The 5,228-nt window shown below is 33.3% G+C and overlaps 1 non-coding gene across 1 annotated transcript; it reads left to right on the top strand.

The window, feature by feature from the left end:
• Positions 1–243: 243 nt before the first annotated feature.
• LOC143654671 (U2 spliceosomal RNA) lies at positions 244–434 on the top strand. Its single transcript, XR_013161869.1, has one exon. It is a non-coding gene; the product is annotated as a U2 spliceosomal RNA (small nuclear RNA).
• Positions 435–5,228: the final 4,794 nt, after the last annotated feature.

Below are 5,228 nucleotides of genomic sequence, written 5' to 3'. Positions count from 1 at the left end.
TTATTTTAGGAAGAAATGAACCATTTTAGCAGCAGGTGTGCATACTACTACTAGCTGGACGGTCTTCAGTTCTCTGCATTTCACTTTTCTTCAGCCTTTTAAACCAGGGCCTCCCTATGTGGTGTAGAAGACCTTGGGTCACCTGCAACAGCTCTGTGTTTTAATAAAGCAGCATTTCCCTAAATAATTTATAGAATAGGGTCACACAATACAAAGTAAAATGCAAAAATCAATTGTATTTCCATCGCTTCTTGGCCTTTTGGCTAAGATCAAGTGTAATATCTGTTCTTATCAGTTTAATATCTGATACGTCCTCTATCTGAGGACAATATATTAAATGGATTTTTGGAACAGGGAGATGGAATAGGAGCTTGCTCCATCCACTCCACACATCGACCTGGTATTGCAGTACTTCCAGGAATGGTGCACCCCCTCCTCAATTGCGGTGTGAACTGACAGACTTGATTTTCCCTTGTTCTTCTACTTTGCTTCTTTTCTTTACCAGACCGGGATGTCTACAGCTCTCTTCAAGTTTTTCCCCCTGAGCTGCTTGTATGGTCGTTTCTTCTTCGTCTCCTTCTTTCTTTTCTACTGACACGTCCTTTATTCGTGGTGATGGCCAACCCAAGTTTCGCACAAGTAGTAAATAAATGCTAGGAGTAAAAAAAAAAAAATCAATTGTATTTCTATATACAAGCAATGGATATGTAGGCATTAAAATTAAAAATGCAATATCATTTATAGTTCCTCAAAAAGTAAATAGTTAGATGTGAATTTAACAATATATAAAATTTGACTCTGTAAAAGACCTTGTAAAGATGACGATGAAAGCTAGGCTAAAGAAGGTGATTGTGTGTGTGTGTGTGTGTGTATGTGGTGGGGGAGTATTTGTAAAACTTATATCTAACAAAACTTGCATCTGGAATATATAAAGAACTCATAAAACTCAAAAATAAAAAGAAAAACAACCCATGGAACATAAGCAAATGCTAAGTAAGAAGCATTTCACTGAAGAAGATATAGAAGGAAATAAACACAAGAAAGAGTGTTCAACATCATTAACCACTAGGGAAGTGAAAATTAAAGCCACGGTGATATATCACTACATACCTATCAGAATGGCTAAAAAAAAAAAAAAAAAGGTAATTTACTCTGTTTTTTTTTTAAGGCCATTAACAGGTCTATACTGCATTTTCTTCTTAGGCTGGAAGGTAAAAAAAAGCTTCGATAACTTTTGCTTTCATTATAGGAATATACAATAGGTAATCTGCTTATTGCATATATTTATTCCCTACAAAGCAGCCCATCTAGGAATTTAAACAAAGTTATTCATGTCCTCACTTTCATATTTACTTTGAGTTTTTAAAATCCATCACAGTTTAATTGTAAAGAATTATGTTTTGCAGTCTATACTAGTATAAAATACTTTGAGATATCTGGAAGTGCATATTACAATAAAAGTTGAAACTTGTGTATCTGGCATTAGTTCTTGTAAGTGCTTCATGAAAGAGCAAAGGAGGAATTCCACAGCATGCACAGCCAAAACTCCATGGTATGTTGTTTTTGAACTGAATTATTGTCAACTGAATTAAAAATTCCCAGATGGAAACACCCAGAATGGATGCGATTTTGTTCCCTTTGGAAGTCTCTTGAGAAATCACTACAAAGTCATCTTGAACACAAGAAATCCTATGAGTTTTGAAGGCTTTAGAGAGGATTTAGCAACAGAGAGAATACATTCAATTTCCTTACTTGAACTATCATAAATCCAGAGTTTTGTAAAATGGTTCAATGGAGTTGTGTTCCTCATCAGAGAAAATCAGTTAATTGGATTCTTTGAAAGACAGGCTTGTAAAAAGCCCCATGGAAAAAGCCTATAAAATCAGCTTTTAAAATGTTAAACTTGGCTTCCATATTTTAAGGTTTCTGGGGGTAATTTCCTTTGCTGGGATAGTGAAATCACTGAAGCAGTCACAATATACTCATTGTCAGCACAGGAATCCTAAGAAAAAGAGAGAAAGGGTTTGCTTAGATTCAATTAGGAGACTGAAAAGAGAGGTCTCCTAATTTATTGATTTTTCTCTCTTCATATCAGTTTCTTCAATTCTTGTCAGAAATACTCAGTAGTCATGAGTGGAAGAAAACTGGTTACAAACTTAGCAATGAGCAAGTTTGAAAACAAAACAAAATCTAGAAAAATCACACCAGTTTCTAAAGTGTGTCTGACTGTTGAGTAGAAATGCCATGGCTGGCCAAATTCCAGCACCTTTCTCCAAAAAAGCTGGGCCCCCCTGAGTTATCCAAAGGATGCAACTTCACAATACAAATGGATTTCAATTACAAATGCATTTTTAATATGTGTTAACCATTTCAATAAGCATTATACACATTTTTTTCTGAACATATTCTGAGGAATATATGTCTGGATCCTCAAGATGTGAATTTAAAAAACAGTTTAAAATAAGGTCTCCAATATGGAGGAGGAAAAGTGTGTAGATGCATAACAAAACAAACAGCAAAGAAGTTTGAGTGGTTTCCACAAGCAAGTTTCTGATATTGTAGAGTCACAGTTTCCTTCATGGTGAAATATAAACTTTTTAAATTTGGTTTTAATTTAATGAAACATGACATCTTGTGGGCTTTTGGTAATTGTCACTTTATGATTATATGAAAAGGATGACAGGAATGTTAGATTAAGAATAGGTTTTTGGCTAACTGGCAATTAAAGCAATATTTGCTAGTGTAAGATGCCTGTGAATTTAGGAAAGAGGAAGCTATTATAACATCTATTTTCAATAGAACCATAAAACATGGGCCAAAAAGAAGCCACAGTCTAATTCCATATAATTGCATCTTTAAGAAAAAGTTGTAATGATTGCATTTTTAGCAGAATGATATAATGCTATTTTTGTATACCAATGAAACATATTCAGGTTCCTGGTTATATCTTTGAAAATGTAGGCACACATGATTGATGTAACTATTTGACAACAAAGGGAGGACACAGCTTTGAGGTGGGTCTGGAGACCTGAGTTCCAGTTCAATTTGGTAGGCCTCATATTTCAATGGGTTTAACAATAAGAACAAAAGAATAACAAGCAGTAGCTTGTCACTATGTGTTTTTACCCCATTCCTAAGGTCTCTCCAAACAGTGTAATGTTAAAATTTTGAGGTTTTATCAGTCTTACAGACTGATGTATAAAGTAACACGTTAATTAATTCTTCGTATTTTAGATTTCCATGTGCTTGTAATTATGGTTTTTGTTTAATTTTGGTGACATACAATGAAGAAAGACCAGTTACCCAAGGTCTTATGACTTCTACTGCTAAAATACCTTCCTCTAACAAATCTGAGGGTAGTTTTTGGCTATCTTTTTGACAATAGAAGCTGACTTTGTTTTTCTAGTGGTTTTCTAGATGGTGGGTAGGGACCACGAATTAATTATTTTTGTCAGTGCTGTATGTGGCATAGTGGGTGATCACTAAAGATCCACTGAATTAATAGAAAGGCCACAACTAATTTCTGAGCAGCAGCAAAAAAGCAAAATGTGTATTTTAAATGAAGAGGAAACTTTCCAGAGACAGTTTATTTTAATTTCACTAGTGAGGGTGGTATATAGATGCACACGTGGTTTAAAATAGTGTGAAGAATGACATTAAGACCTTTCCACTGTAGAAGCAAGAAAAAATTTCACAGTATTTATCATAGAAAGGAAAAGTTAAGATTGGAACAATTGCCTAGTAAATAAATGCTGTAGTAAGGCAATCTTCATAATTAAGCAGACTTCTATGCCTGATATTTGCCTTATCTTTCTTTACACTTCTACTTGTAACATGTCAACAAAGAATGCATTGTCTTATCTATAATGAAATAACAGAATTGTAGTTTTTTCCTTTTATATGCTGAACTTTTAATGCAATTCTGATATGAAACTGAAACCTTAGCAAGTTTCGGTTGTGCTTCCATTAATGTATATATAACCAAGCAGGTAATTATAATAATACTCAGTCTCATCAAGTATTTGTCAGCTGCTCCTGAATTGCCATTAGAAATTATGAGAAAAATGATGTAGTTTAGGTATGATCATATAATCTACCCATTATGTTTCATTTTCTCAGAATGTTATTTCTATTGTGGTTTCAGCTCCAAGAACTAAACTGGATTTCCTAAAGTAGAGCAGTTAGCTAATTTGTTTGAAGGTCGCAAGCGGGTATATAAATTTTAACTGCAGAATTTTATCTGAACACTTCCTTAAGAAAATAAAAGAAAAATATCTGACCATCAGTGCTATTATCATTTAAAACATATACAACTGAATATCACTGTCTTTTCTATGTTGAATAACGACTTTCTAGTAAAAACTCAGTGGAAAATACCAAGTAATTCCTTGAAAAAGTACAAGTTTATGGACATTTCTAAATTGTTTGAGCTGTATGAGTTTTAATACAGCCCTAGATTCTGTAGGTGCCCTGTTAAATATTATGTACTGGCAATATAATAATTCAGAGTAACAATATGGTTTTGAGTGTATGTATGACATGTATGAGAAATACTATTTCCTGTTTTTCTAATTAAAGTTGGAATTGCAAGTAAATATATCAATACCTCACTCTCACAAAGAGGCACATGTTCATTTTAAGCCAAATTCCATGTGGTCTTCTACCTTCGTTCTGAAATTTGTGATTATAGAATAAAGTGCAAAGAGTAAAAAAAATTTATATTAAGAATTATATATCCCAAAACATTGATTCTGTCTGAACTTTTTGAAGGAAAAAAATTGGTGTTCATTTTGTTTAATCTTTAATTTGGTAATTTTTTTGTCTTGAAGAAAACGAGTTGAAAAATGAAATTGTCTTAAGAAAATGGAGTAAAAGTGACAATATAAAATATGTGTTTATCTATTCTTTTCATATCAATTATTTCTCTTAATCCTCATAATAACTTGATTATGGCTTGGCAATGGAATAGATACTATTGGCTCTTTTTTACTAATAAGAAACCAGAGTGCTTCTGTGTTTTGCTTAAAATGATCCTGGTTTAATTGGCAGGAAAAGGTATACTGAGTTATTTTTAAGTCATCCTTCATTCCAGCAGGAAAGAGATAGAGTTAGAAGGACAAGGCAGTTGTTTAAAGCAGGGGGTGGGAGACTATTGAAATAACTGTGTATTTGCAGTTTTTCAGCCTTTCCTAATAATAGATATACATAAAGGTGAGATCATGCTTAAG

The sequence above is a fragment of the Tamandua tetradactyla genome, chromosome 13 (assembly GCF_023851605.1).
Source record: "Tamandua tetradactyla isolate mTamTet1 chromosome 13, mTamTet1.pri, whole genome shotgun sequence".
Taxonomy (NCBI): Eukaryota; Metazoa; Chordata; class Mammalia; order Pilosa; family Myrmecophagidae; genus Tamandua; species Tamandua tetradactyla.
This window is presented reverse-complemented; position numbering and strand designations above follow the sequence as displayed.